The following is a 16,100-nucleotide window of genomic DNA, read 5'->3' on the forward strand; positions in this document are numbered from 1 at the left end:
GATTTTTTTTTTTTTACACAACGTGTAATTACACTTTGGAATTCACTACCATGAGATGTGCTAGCTACCAGCTTGGCTGGCTTCAAAAAAGTACTGGACCCATTCATGAAAGTCATGGGGATCAATGACTGTTAGCCTTGTGACTGCCTCTGAAGGCCACCTGGTGGGAGACCAGTGGACTTGTGCTGTTGGTTGGTCACTGTGTGAACAGACTGCTGGACTAGATGGGCCAGGGGTCCGATCTAGCAAGGTACTGCTTATATTCTTACGTAATCGTTTTTTAAACCAAACCTGGGATAATTCACATTTTTTTTTTATGGGAATGATAAAGAACCTCCAGACACGCAAACTGGATGTTTAGGTTTCTTACCACTCTCTATTTCCCTTCTTGCTAGCATAATATAGTTATTAAAGTATCGGACTTTGACTGTTGAGGTTCAGTCCAAAGTACCGATTTAACCACAGAAGTCATTGGATGAGTTTGGACCAGTTATTCTCTCCCAAGCCTATCCATCTCACAGGGTTGTTGAGGAAATAATATCAGAGAGACTACAATGTATGTTACCTTGACCACTCAGAAGAAATTGTGAGATTCAAATACAATAAATAATACTGGTATGTGTATTAAAGTGTCCTCTCTTTTCCTAACTATTGCCCACAATGTCTGGGACTGCTGGGAGTTGAATTTTAACAACACACCTGTAAAAATGTCCATACTTCCACTATACTGATAAAAGCGCAGTAAGGAAAAGAAAAAAAAAACACAGAGTTCTCCATATAATTACATTGCACACTGCTGATACACTACAAATCAGAAGCCAAAATTGAAAGTAGATTTACACAAATCGAACAATTGGCTTTTCCAACATAGATTAAGTCCCATATTATATCTTATTTCATTAATATGCATGAAAAAGAACCCATTAGTTTACATTTGTACTCTCAGCTAATCAGAGAAGGTAGGAAATATTTTCCAAAGTATATTATCTTGTTTGTTTGTTTATTTATTACATTTGTATAGCTGCCTATCTCACAAGTGTGACTCTGGGCGGCTCACAACAATTAAAACAACAGAAATAGTAAAAAATAAACACAGCAGCATACAACAATCCTAAAATCACAATTAAAAAATTAATAAAACAACACAGCTAGTGAATATAAATCAAATATCCATTTAATATAGCCATTGCCAAGGCTCACCACTACAGCTGGACCGCAGAGATGATGGCACAGCCAAGTCTTCAGGCCCTTCCTAAAAGCTAGAATGCTCTAAATGTTGTTCAAGGGTAGCCTTATGTAGCCTCTAAATTCTGGGGAAATGATGTTCCAAAGTGGGGGGGTGGGGGGGGAGAGCAGAAAAGGCTCTCTTCCTGGGTTCCCCCAGATTTATTTTCTTTATATTTCTTTATTTATATTTCAAACTTGTCACCACACATCTCACAGATAACATTCCTTAGTAGACAGGACACATAACATGCCTCTCCTGCTGGATCTGATGGAATGGGTATATGCAACCATGGAGAAGCGGTCCTTCAAATATCCCGGTCCCATGCCACGTAGGGCTTTATAGGTCATTACCAGCACCCTGAATTGCACCCAGAAGCATAATGGTAGCCAATGTAGCTCGCAGACAGAGATGTAAGGTGTGCTGCTCGAAGAGCACACATAACTCCTACACTGCCACATTTTGCACCAGCTGCAGCTTCCAAATGTTCTTCAAGAGTAGCCTCATGTTGTGCATGTTACAGTAATCCATGTGGGAGGTAACCAGAGCATGAATGACAAGAGACTAGAGCCTCCCAGTCCAGGAAAGGACCAAACTGGCACACAACAGGAGCTGTGAGTCCAGGAGGACCCCCAGATTGCATACCATGTCTGTTTGGCCCAGTGCCACTCCATTTAGAATAAGAACCAGAAGGCCAAAAAGCCCAAAGCTACTCAGTCTTGCTAGGGTTGAGCTGAAGCCTGTTGTTCCCCATTCAAATCCCCACAGTCTCCAGACATCAAGACAGGACATCAACAGCATTGCTTAATTTGCCAGGAGCAGAGGTGTAAAGCTGGGTATCATCAGCATACTGATGATACTTCACCTCATGACAATGGATGTTCTCACCCAGCACCTTCATGTAGATGTTAAACAGGAGCAGAGAGTGCATGGAACCCTGCAGAACCCCACAGAACAGGGGGCAAGGGTGGGACCTCTCACAATCAACACTGACTGGAACTGGCCTTGGAGGAAGAAGGAGAACCAGGACAATACAGTGCCACCAACCCTCAACCCCCTCAGCCAATTCAGAAGGATACCTCAGTTGATGGCATCAAAGGCCATCAAGAGGTCAAGAAGAGCCAGGATGGATGCCCTACCCCCATCCCACTCCTGCCAGAGGTCATCCTAAAGGGCAACCAATGCTGTCTCTGCCCCATACCCAGGTCGGAAACTAGACTGAAAGGGGTCCAGATAACCCATTTCATTCAGGATCCTCTGAAGCTGTTGTGTGACCACCTTTTCAACAATCTTCCCTAAAAAGGGAAGGTTGGATACTGGATAAAAATTGTCCAGTATAGTTAGGTCTAGCAATGGCTTCTTGAGAAAAGGATGAACCAGTCCCTCTTTAAGGGGAAGAGGGACAACCTCCTCCCTCAAAGAGGAGTTCACCACCACCAGAACTCAACCACGCATCACCTCCCAGGAGGCTTTCACTAACCAGGAGGGACATGGATCTAACGGGCAGATGGCTGAACTCACAGTCATGAGTTTTATCTGTCTGCTTTATCAGGCCCAAAAGGATCAGATTCATTCCAAATATCAGGGCAAGACTGTGGCCTGGGTACCTTCGTAGGACCTGTACCAAGGCTAGAGTCCAACTAGTGATTTTTGAGTGATTAGTGATTTGAGTGATTTTTTCCAACAGATGCCTCACATATTTCTCTATGCAGCCCTGTAGGTGACCTTCTGGGGCCTCCTTACCCAGGAGGGCCCAAGCCACCTTAAACAGGGTCACTGGGCAGCTATCTGTGGACGCAATAAGAGCAGAACAGTTCTGACGCTTCACTGCCCTTACTGCCACAAGTTAGGCCTTAATAGCGGCTCTAACCCATGTTCAGTCGAGTTTGCTCTTTGTTGACTTCCAGTGGTGCTCTAGATATCTTTTCACTTGCTTCATCTCCCTCAATTCCTCTGTAAACCAGGGGGCATGATGGGATCCACGGACAGAAAGAGGCCGCATGGGTGTGATCTGATCTAAGGCCCCTGCTGTCCTTTTGTTCTAGGTAGCAATTAAGGCCTCCATTGGATCATGCAGCAGGCTATCAGGGACAACCCCAAGCTCCCTCTGAAACCTGATGGAGTCCATTAGTTGTCTGGGACAGACCAATTAAATTGGTCCCACCGCCCTGTGTTGAGGGGCAGCACCAGAGAACTCCATGATTACAAGGGGACCGTGACAGGGGAGTAACAGAAAGCTCCCCCAATTCCAGATCACATTGCCATTGCTCTGACAGAAAAACCAGATCAGGTGTATGACCAGTGTTATGCATCAGGCCCTGGATGATCTGGGACAAGCCCAGAGCTGTCATGGTAGCCATGAACTCCTGAGCTACCTCAGATCCCACCCCCAGAGCGCCACTGGAAGTCAACAAAGAGCAAACTCGACTGAACATGGGTTAGAGCCGCTATTAAGGCAAATTGAAGTCCCCCAGGACCATAAACCTGGGAAACTCCACCACCAACCCAGTTATGGAGTCAAGGAGTTCAGGCAGGGAGCTTACTATATAGCAGGGAGGCTGGTACAGTAGCAACAATCCCAACTGATCCCTAGAGCCCAACTTAACGAACAGGGTGTCACATCTGGAAATCTGTGGAGTAGGGTGAAAGCCTCTCAGATGACAATCACCACATCCCCTCATAAGTAGGCAACTGAAAACCAACTTGCTCTTTGCTCACCTGTTGCTCTTTGAATGGCTAAAAAATTACCTTTGGATGATTTTGAAAGAGAAATATGTGTCTGACCTAAATATATTTCTTAAAATTGATGTATTCATTTATTTTAAGTAAAGCAGCTTCTTAATAATTAAAAATGCAATTTGCAATTCAAAATTATAAACACTTAAAACATATCAACCATAATTAAACATCATAAAATATCAAACAATCTCAATAATCATAGTAGTAAACATAACAAAAATTCAGCATCATAGCACTGAAACCTTATTTGGTTACAATATCATATCTGTCTATCTATAAGCCCCATTTAATGTAATGGTACTTAGAGGGGTATAATTGTACTACAGGTGGTCCTCGGGTTACAACCACTCATTTAGCGACTGTTCAAACTTGTGATGGTGCTGAATGAGGGGACTTACAACCAGTCCTTGGAGTTCCAGCTGTTGCAGTATCCCTGCGGTCACGGGATCATGGGCTTGCGATTATGACATTGAAACGAGCCGCGGTCATGTGATTGCAATTTCCGATATTCCTGCCGGCTTCCCACAAGCAGTCAATGGGGAAGCCGGCAAGAAGTCAGAATTCACAGTCACGTGAGGTCCTCATTTAACAACCCATGCGGTCCTTGCTTAACAATGGCAACTGGAACTGCTGGAACTGCTGTTGCTAAGTGACAGTCACATGACATCACACTTTATGACCACGTTGCTTAGAGACAGAAATTCCCATTCCAATTGCCATTGTAATATGAGGACTACCTGTATAAATCTTGAATACCAGAGTTACTGTTTGAAAAGTTAGGCTTTCATGGTTCCCTCTATTGTGGCTTGCTTGAGTTGGAAGAAGTTGTGTACACATAGTCACTATGGTTTGTAAGCTATGATATATGGCTTAGCATATTTTGCTAACTCAGTAATAAGGTATATAAAAACCATGATTACATAATGCCATGTGTGATGTGTGAATCCATTTTATAATTCTATTTTGAAGGAATATTTTGATAGTAGTACAATAACTCAAAAACGCAGGTCTTTCATTTCTGTTCTGACTCTTCTTCCAAGAACTGTTTGCAGAAATACCTGAATTCTGCTATTCATGCTAGATAGATGTTAAAAATTATCCCACTAGATTTTCCCTAACATGTTTTATTGTAACTATATCTTTTCCCCATTTTTCCTAAAATGGACATTTAAGTGTTTTCCTGAAGGCAGGCTCTCAATAGATGACATTCACAAGCGCAGCAGCAATGCATAGAAAAGTACGTGATTTGGGGCTGGGAAGTGGAAGAACAAAAAAAAACAACAACCCGATATTTCTTTGTGGGTGGTTGGGGTTAAGAGTTGGCTCGCTTTCTCTCTCTCTCTCTCTCTCTCTCTTTCTTTCTTTCTTTCTTTTCTTTCTTTCTTTTTCCTTCCTTCCTTCCTTCCTTCCTTCCTTCCTTCCTTCCTTCCTTCCTTCCTTCCTTCCTTCCTTCCTTCCTTCCTTCCTTCCTTCCTTCCTTCCTTCCTTCCTTCCTTTCTTTCTTTTGCAATCAGCAGTGCACCAGCATTATATTGTCGCTGACACCATTGATGACTGGAGGCATATCTAGCAACAGATTTGGGGTAATATCTGATTGTTCATTGGAAGGATGGATAATGAAGCTCAAGCTCAGATACTTTGGTCACCTAATGCGAAGAGAGGACTCCTTGGAAAAGACCCTGATGCTGGGAAAGATTGAAGGCAAAAGGAGAAGAGGACAGCAGAGGATGAGATGGTTAGATAGCATCACTGAAGCCATGAGCATGAAACTGAGCAAACTCGGGGAGGCAGTGAAGGACAGGAAGGCCTGGCACGATATGGTTCATGGGGTCACGAAGAGTCAGACACGACTGAACGACTGAACAACAACAACAACAACAACAACTGCATGTGGCAGGTCTTAATATAGCCAGGAACAATCTAAGTTTTAATCTAAAACTATTTTATTTGGATAAGCAGCTTAAACCTGCTGTGATGGAATAAGAAAAGGCAATTTTTTATAACTGCAGGATGACAGTAGTTTCCTTCACACTTTAATACAGACAATATTAGGTGATTTGAAGGAGCTGTTTGGGCTTGTTCTGCAAAGGACTGCCTCAGACCTTGCAAAGGATTGTCCATTGTTGCATTTTGGTCCTCTACTAGCGAACAGTCAAAAAGCCACTGACAGTCCTTAAGAATCAGCTTTGCCAACTAATCAGAAATAAATTAATAAATCACTTTTCTTCTATAGTCAGCTAATAGGTGTATAGGCATTCTCTTACCTAGTCTTGGTTTAATTTTATTTGCTGCAAGGAAATGCTAGTGCTGAGGCATGGTGTACAAAACAATAAAATGATGAAAACTAAACTTTTGAGATTCTAAAATTTTCGTTAAGCCTTACGATGAAATTTAGTCTAGCTGTCAGAGAAGAAGGCCTATGTTGTTAACCTTTCCCTTGTGATCTCTTCCTGAGAATCAGACAGTGCAGAAATGCAAGGCCAGGTGGCAATTATTTTTGAGAGCAGAGCAAAAGGCCTGTCTTTGTTTTTAGTTTTTTGATGTAGTCATTTCTCTTTGAGGCTATTATTTAAAACAGTCTTCCCTACAGGGTATTTGCCAATGTGTTGGAAAAGATAATTTCCCACAAGAGAGATTTGAGAGACAGAACATGAGATAGACACAGATAGAGAGCCAATATTTTTCAGTAAAAGCTTCTCTCTAAAATATATTTCAAAGGTTATGGTGGGCTTCCATCAAAACAAAGAGCTGAGAAGCATATGTGAGTACACAGTACCCTCAATCCTTATCATTTGCAACTAGAATTGTACGATACGTATTGTGTCCATGTAGGATTTTATGTTGCTTTACAAACTTTTAATTGCTTAAAAAGATTTTTACCTTTTTAATGTGGCAACAAAACATTGCAGTGTGGACCTTTTCTTTTCTAGATTCCAGATAACTGTGTTCCTTTCTTAGGAATGCCAGTCTATTCATCTTCTGCCCTAGTTTTCCCACATTCCCATTCCCATTCCCAGCAGGCATTAGGATTCTGTGGCAATTGAACATGCTTAGTCCCCACTGGACTGGATTGGACTGTTTTTAATTTCACTTGTAGTCTAAGGATTTTTTTCTTGAACAACAGAAGGAAGGAAGGAACCATATTGATATGAATCTTGATGTCTACCAAACCTGCTGATATCATTTGGGCTATAAAAGCATCCACATTTGTATACAAATGAGTTAGTATACAAGTTTTTTGTAATTGTTATGCAGCATCCTGAACATTTTTCAGTATAATTCATAAATTCTATAACTAACAGATGATTTTAATTATATTGATTGCAACACTTGCTTTAAGATATTTGATTTAAAATATATGGGGGATTACAGTATATAGATATCCTTGCTTTTTGCCCAGTTAGAAAATCAAATTGGATAGACAATAAAAGCAAAAGGTTTAAGAGACCGTGAAAGAACTTATTAATATAATAGTTTAAAATGTGACTTCTTCTCTGGCACACATATCTCTAATGGCTGGCTTTATGAGCTTCATCTCTATCCCATAATGTGATACCACTCAGCATTCACAAGATTGAGAGGTGCTTCCTAGATCAGGAGTACACATCTCTTCCATCTCCAGTAGAAGGACATGAGTTTGAGCATATATGCAATAAGCAGCTCTCTATGTTCTTCCTTTCCCGCTGATTAGGAAAAGGGTTTTCTCTTTTTAAATTGAGCAGAAGTTGCTGCATGAGAAGCTGGAAACCAGTGGGACCTCAGATTTAAGATGGAATATGCCGAAAATAAGATTTTCTGTGTTACAAATTGGCACAGAGGTAATATCTGTTACAGGAGTTATCTGTTTTCTAGAGAAATAGGGAAAAGGTCACTAAGAACTGTACTAAGTTTAATTTCTTTTCTCTATCTGCCAGTTAATGCTTTAATGCTTTTGGTATCCATTGCCTCTATACAAACTGTTACTGTATATTTTTGTCAGCTTGGAATCTCTTTAGTCAGAGTTGCCTCTAACTAGGAGAAGACTAATATTATCTTGTGGTCTGCCAGAACATTATATTTTCTATATATTTTTCTGCTGGAGGTTCCTTTAAAGTGCTGTTTGTGATTTTATCGCCATTTTTATATCTACCATTGAATGTTTTGCATGTGACTCCATAACGTTTAAAATGAATGTTTCACTTTGCTTTCTCTTCTCTTTTTCTTTCTTTCTTTTCTCTTTTTCTTTTTGATCCCAGTGAGATGGATTTAATTCCTTCCCTCATAACATACTTCAACATAACAGGGCCAGGAGGTGGCACTATAGAATTTATTTCATTTTTATCATATTTTTTCCCTTTCATTTGTTAGTAAGGCATGCAGAATGTGAGAACCCTATCTGCAGGTGCCAAGTGTGGTGATCCCCTGGAAGATAAGTTGTGGCACCAGTAACTACCAAGCAACTACCCCAACATGAAAAGGCAGGCCCAAGGTATGAAGAGGAGCTCTGACACCACCAACCTTTTACCCTACCAACTCAGCCCTGCCACTACAGATGTGTTATCTTTATTTGAAGTGCTTTAATGCTTTGCTGGCTTACTTTTTTGATTTACAGCTCTATTAAGGCCATGCAGGACCCTGCCAGATGACAAAAATTCAATTTGTTGGAATTCATGAATATTCCATTGCCACATGTTATAGAACTGAACAAGCTAACTTGGGTTTAATTTTTAACCTTGTTATATCAAGTAGGATTTTGTAAGCACTTCAGATTTTACATAGTTATATATTAGGTGTAGTAAATAAAGTTGGGGTTTTTTTTTGTCTTTTTAAATGTAGAAAAGTGGCACAATATGGAACCACATATATGGTATATAAACTGAGAATCTTGAAGGGTCAGAAGAAGAGGGTTAATCTCCCTCTCCCCAGTTCCTATGTGGAGCTAAGGCTATACCAACACCAGGTTGAAGAGGAATGAGCCTGACCACCCGCTGTTGGGGCAGCTGTTGGGGGGGGGGGTAACATGCTGGAACGCTTGCAAGGGAGCCCACGGCCTGGAAAAGAGGATGGGTGAAAGGTAGATATAGGCTTAAAGCAGCTTGGGCCATACAGAGGGGAGAAGAATGTAGATAGTTATGACAGGGTGCTGTCCGTTTAACCGCAGCCTGCAGGGTCACGATAGCCTTTAAAATGACACGTAGACAGAAGCCCCAAATATGGATAACTGTAAATAAGGGCAAGGGTCTTTAGAGGAGAGTAGTGGGAGATGTAAACTAAGGCGGGACAAACGGAAGTTGTATTTGGTGTACCTGATAGGTTGTGAACCCCATAGTACTTGACCAATGAGGAGCTGGGGAGGGAATTTGGGAAGTATAAAGATTGTCATCAAACTGTCTTCAGGGCTCCTGCCACCTTACAGGCTGGAGTCCTTTTGTTCCGGTACCTTAATAAAAGCAACCCTTCATTCTGCACCTCGTGTTTGGATGTCTTTTGGCTTCGGCACCAAGCTCAGACCCATTTTGTGGCGAAACAATCTGAGGTAATGTATGTATTTGTGAGATTTATATCTCACCTTTCCTCCAGGAGTTCAAGACAGCAAAAATCTATAACAAAACAAAAAGAAACCACAAGCTCAAATTATTTCAAATAATCAAAGCTAGATATTAGAGAAGACTTACAGCATGTCTGAAGATTTTACCATTAAGTTCTTAGCTCTTCAAAGGGGTAATTGGTCTAATGAAAATTATACTGAATTAAAAGTAATATCCAAGTGTAGTTGACATGCCAAATTTAGTAAATGGAAAGATAATCAGAGAACTACACAAACAATTCCCAAAGGAAAAGATAGAATATTGAATGATATATTTTCCTTTGGAAGATACAATTCTAAAAGTGCCTGTAAAACTTTATATTGGGTACTGCAGGATGACTATGGTAGATTGTATGGCATATCTACATTTAATTAAGTAGCAATAGCTCGTGATTTGTGTTGGTATTGTTCTTCTAAATGAAAAACAGAATTTCCATTATAATTCATGATTTATCTTGTACTGCAAGCGTACATGCATGAAAAAGAGGCATTTCTTGCTCTAAAGAGCTTTTGTGTGTACAAACAATACAAGGACTATTAAACAAGAAGATGTGAGCTGCCTATCCTCAAGAAGGAAAAAAAATAGTGAAGAAAAAAAATGGATTGCTAGATTCAAGGCTAGAACATTTTCTCAAGGCACTTCATGTGTTTTGATGTCTGAAACCTAAGAAACTATCAGGAGGCACTAACAGTAAGTAATCTGATGCCCTTCAGCTTGTATTTTTACTAGACCTATTTTTGGGGGTGTCACTTGGAGTACTGGCTGGGGCAGACGGTGCTGAAAACTAAAACATTTCTAGGGCATCGTATTTTTATCCATGGTCTTGTCCTCTGTGGATGGAATACCATTTTAATTCAATTCATTCTGAGCTTCTTGGGTTCAGTTATGATTGGGAATATTAGAGTTTAAATCCTATAAAACTCACTAAATATCTTTGGCCCACTTGTGCTCTTGCTTAGCTTAAGTCACCTAACAGAGTGATTCTGAGAAAATACACTGCTCTGAGGCCACTGGAAGAAAGGTGAGAAATACATTTATATTTATATATATATCAAATTTGTCACTGCCCATCTCATTGAACGACTCTGGGTGGTTTACAAAACAGTTAAAATCAATTAAAATTACAAAATTACAATAATAATATATATTATAATTATAATATATAAGTGTGGCATTGGATGGAATAAGTAATTTTTTTTTCAAATTAATCATGGTACACTCTCCAGTATTTTAAAAAGAAAAACAAGTAGATTCTTTGGCTTCTAGTGGTATGACTCTCTTTCCTCTATGGCAGTAGTGAGCAACTTTTTCTTCTGATCAGGACAGCCCCTTTGATGATCTCTTGTCTTGGGCTATAACATCAACTTTCAAAAGCCATATTAGGTCTATTTTGAAGAACCATCCAAAGTGTACTCCCAAGTGTAGTGCAACCACAATTTCAGCAGAGCCACCAGCAGCAGAAACAGAACAGTCCTGGAAGAACATATGGGAGAAAGAGAAGACACATAACACCAGTGCAAAGTGGCTGCAGGACCTGAAAGCAGACTACAACAATCTCCCAGAATGGGAACCAGTCACCATCACAGTAGCAGACATCCAACAGTGGGTCAAGAACATGAAGAGCTGGAGATCACCTGGCCCGGACATGATCCACACCTACTGGCTAAAGAAACTAACAGCAGTGCATGAACGTCTAGCAGCACAGATGAACCAGCTGCTAGCAGCAGGCTCCCACCCAAACTGGCTAACACAAGGAAGGACAGTGCTGATCATGAAAGACCCTCACAAGGGAACAGAACCATCCAACTACCAGCCAATAACCTGCCTCCCCACAACATGGAAAGTTCTATCAGGCATCCTAGCCCTCAAGCTACAAGACCATATGGGCCAGTACATGAGCACAGCTCAGAAGGGCATTGGAAACAACACCAGAGGCTCAAAACACCAGTTGCTCATAGATAGAGCAGATGCCCGAGACTCAAGGTCTAGGCAGACCAATATGAGCACAGCCTGGATTGACTACAGGAAAGCCTATGACTCAATACCACGCACATGGATCTGTGAATGCCTGGCGCTATACAAAGTCAACAGGACACTAAGGACCTTCCTCAAGAACTCAATGGGACTGTGGAAGACAACACTGGAAGTGAACTCAAGACAGCTCGCACAAGTGGCCATCAGGTGTGGCATATACCAAGATGATGCACTATCACCACTGCTTTTCTGCACAGGCTTAAACCCTCTCAGCCAGATAATCACAAGGGCTGGATACGGGTACAAGTTCAAGAGTGGAATCACCATTAGCCACCTCCTCTACATGGATGACATCAAGCTGTATGCTAAGAGTGAATGAGACATCAACTCACTGATCCACCTGACACGGATCTACAGCGAGGATGTTGGGATGTCATTTGGACTAGAGAAGTGTGGCTGGATGGTAGTAAAGAGAGGGAAGGTAGTTAAGACCAATGAGGTGAAACTACCAGTAGGCCATATAGTAGACATAGAGACCAGTTACAAGTACCTTGGTATCCCACAGTCACATGGGAACCATGATGAGGAGGCAAGGAAGGCAGCAATTTCCAGGTACCACCAAAGGATAAGATAGGTCCTGAAGAGCCAGCTCAATGGGAAGAACAAGATCCACACCATCAACACATATGCCCTGCCAGTCATCAGATACCCTGCTGGTATAGTGAACTGGCCAAAGGAGGACATGGAGGCTGCCAATGTGAATACCCAGAAGCTCCTCACAATGTATGGAGATTTCCACCCAAAGTCCAACACCCAGAGATTGTACACCAGCTGCAAAGAGGCTGGACGGGGTCTGATAAGTGTCAAAGCCACTGTCCTAGATGAAACCCAGAGCATCCAGGAATACAGTAAGATGGCACCCAAAGATGAGCTGCTGAGAGAATGCCTCAGGCAGCAGCCAACATGGGAGGAAGTTCAAGTGGAAGAAGTACCATGGCAAGACAAGCCCCTGCATGGCATGTACCATCGACAGATAGCTGAGGTGGCTGACATTAGGAAATCCTATCAGTGGCTGGAAAGGGCTGGACTGAAAGACAGCACTGAGGCACTGATCATAGCAGCACAAGAACAGGCACTAACTACCAGATCCATAGAAGCAGGGGTCTACCACACTAGTTGGGACCCAAGGTGCAGATTGTGCAAAGATGCCTCAGAGACAGTCCAACACATAGTGGGAGGGTGTAAGATGCAGGCAAGAACAGCATATACTGAATGGCACAATCAAGTAGCTGGCATTGGGTACAGGAACATCTGCACAGTGTATGGGCTAGACCCTCCCAAGTCCAGATGGGAGATTCCACAGAGGGTTGTGGAGAATAACAAGGCTAAGATCCTGTGAGACTTTCAGATCCAGACAGACAGGCAGGTACTGGCCAATCAACCAGACATCATGGTAGTAGTCAAGGACCAGAAGACAGTGGTAGTGATAGATGTAGCGGTGCCAAGTGACAGCAACATCAGGAAGAAGGAGTATGAGAAGCTGGAGAAGTATCAGGACTTGAAGGAAGAACTAGAAGGGATGTAGAAAGTAAAAACCAAAGTGGTCCCAGTGGTGGTAGGAGGACTTGGGGCTGTGACTCTGAAGCTGGGAGAGTGGCTCCAACAGATCCCAGAAACAACATCAGAGCTCTCTGTCCAGAAGAGTGCAGTGCTAGGAACAGCTAAGATACTGTGCAGAACCCTCAAACTCCCAGACCTCTGGTAGAGGACCCGAGATTGAGGAAGACACAGACCACCCATAGAAGTGAGGGGCAAATTTTTTATATAGCAGATCTTACCTTTGCAACCTGCCCTTCCTTCTCCTTCCATCCACCCATCAATCTAATAATCTAGTGCTTTTTTCCTCCAACAACCAACTCCATTCCCTTAGAGCCTTTCTTTCTCTCCCTTCCTGACACAGAAAAAATAATTTAACTCTTCAATGGCAGTCAACCACTATAGTTCTCAACTATTCAGTTCAGGCTGAACATAAACATGCCAATTTGATTTGCAAATAGTTAACTCATCAATAGCAAACAGTCACACATAAGGCAGGCAAAGAGTTGACATATGTAAATGCATGCATGCTCCAGAAATGTATACAAGAGGGCTAGGTGTCCCAAGAGCTGGATGATTAGAGTTCAGTATGAAGTGGAGAAGAGGTTCAGAGATGTAAACATAGTCCACAACAGTCCAGATGTCCAGTTGCCAAGGAGGTTAATCAGCCAGACCAGGTTGAAGAGCTAAGTTTCAGGATGCAAGCAGAAATCAAGGAGACAGAAGCATGGGTCTGAAGTTGGCATGGTCATTCCCAAAAAGCTGGTGGCCTTTTGGTTTCCCAAAAACCAAAGTGGTCCCAGTGGTGGTAGGAGGACTTGGGGCTGTGACTCCGAAGCTGGTTGGCTGGGATCAGGACCACATCAGCTGACTCCTCCAGCACCTGCTCTTGCTGATCGCTCACTGAGTCAGCCTCAGGTGGTTGGTTGATTGCTTATTGAATCCTGAGGCTGACAATCTGCTGAGCAGCAACCATAATTCCAACAAGCAATTGCCAGGAGAAAATGGGTGATCTCAGAGGTTTAAAGTGACTGTTTGCAGAGATCTTCTGACACTGAGGAAACCTGTGTCATATTTGGTCAAAGGCTACATGCAGAACTACAGATGGCATTGCTCACCACTGCTGAAGGGAATAAATACCTAAACCCAACCCACACAAGAGAAGTCATATGAACCTTTATAGAGACTGCACAGAAAGACACTGCTTTATGCCCTGGTGTATTTCTGTTGTATTACCTTACCTGTTGGCTCCATGTGGCAAAGTAGTTAAATGTCTGTGAGTTGCTTGATCAAAGTTTCATCTCTAAGAAAAATGGGACAGTACAAAGCCAGTGTAATCATCACCAGCTGCTAGAAGTGTTGTTGATCTGTTGTTCTTCTCCACTGGTTGTATGTTTTTTTGCAGTAAGCTATACCCTTGGTCTATCTTCAGCCTGTGCAGATGCTCAGATAATGTGTGGAAACATGCTTGATACAACTAAGCTGGTTGTAGAGGAAACACGCCTTATGATGAATAAATTGCACATCTAACTTGCAGAGTTCACATCAACCCCTGAATAAATGCATCTTTAGTTTTAATCAGCTTCTGATTGCAGTGCTATCTGGCAGTAATACGTTGACATACAAGTATAATTATGTTTAGTGTTAATAATGCAAACTGAATTGGCTTAATTACTTGAATCAGATGACATTTCTCTTTCCTGAAATAATCTCAACACCTGGTTGGGCAGGTGATGAATTCTTGTGCTTTGGATAATTTTTTAGTAGGGCTTTCATATATGGGCTGCAAATATCCACATGGTCCCTAAATGGCAATGAGCTTTCTGTATCTTTTTGCAACCATTGTGCAATAATCTGGATTTCTGTTACTCTATAGAAACTCTGTCTTTGAGGCTGCTATGATAGCAATGTGAATCCACATTTGTACTGTAAACAAACTGAACTGATTGTTAGGGAAAGTGCTTGTAATAATCCAATTGGACAATTCACTACCCTTCCAGCCATGAAAATGAATCTCTGAGAGATCAGAGCCTTAATTAAAATTATACAATGACACTTTCAGAACTAATATCAGATTGGAGTGTATTTCCTGTGATAACCCTTTCTGTTGATGTACAAGAAACTGCTTCCCTAGTCCTTGCTCATGAAGGCTTGTAGCTCCTACTGCATCTTATCAGGCAGAGAGTCAAAGAGCAATTGCGCTTGGGAACACAAAAACAGGAAAGAAGATGCCTGAGATTAGCAATCTCACAGGCAAAGAATAGGGAAAATGAGGTACAGAAGAACTTTTTATCTCTCTGTCTAGACCACCTTCCCTTTGTGATCTGGAAGTTGTAGGGTGTTAAAGAGTCAGTGCAACGGAAGTCACAGTTCTAAGAAGATGAAAGGAAGCTGATTAAGACCTGTGGTTATCCTGCTTACTTTAGCAATAAAATACCCAGGAGCAAAGTGTCACTCCAGTATAACATTTGGTGTGTATACAAAGTAAAACTATATCAAAAGAAATGTCACATCACCTGGGTGGAAAGAAAACTTGATAATGGTATTAGCTGTAATAACAACTACACTCTCCTTTCCTCATTTCTGTGCTCTGATATACATCCCTGTTTCTGGTGAGAATTACATGATACACAAAGAATGGTCTTCATTCTGAACTGGCTTTGTTTTCCTTAGTGATATTTGCACAGTGTCAAGTATGATTGCTTGTTTAGTTTTATGGCATAAGCTTATTTATTTACAACTTAGTTCTTTGGGACGATATCACATTATTTTTGCATTGAAATGGTTCATAAGTTGCTGAAAGACCAAGGAGTGAACTGGGTGTTCTTTTTTGTTTTTCAAGAACATCAAGTCACTAGCTTTTTCAATTGGACAACTTATAGTACCATCATAAATAGCTGTTTGTCTATGCGCACACATCCACACATGTTCTTGTTCATCTCTTCCTTGTAATTAATTTAAGAGTAGGATATTTATCATGTACTACCAATCTATTGTCG

The sequence above is a fragment of the Python bivittatus genome, unplaced genomic scaffold (genome assembly GCF_059951505.1).
Source record: "Python bivittatus isolate LINGU-HERP-01145 unplaced genomic scaffold, Pbiv_v1 ctg000480_np1212, whole genome shotgun sequence".
Classification (NCBI taxonomy): domain Eukaryota; kingdom Metazoa; phylum Chordata; class Lepidosauria; order Squamata; family Pythonidae; genus Python; species Python bivittatus.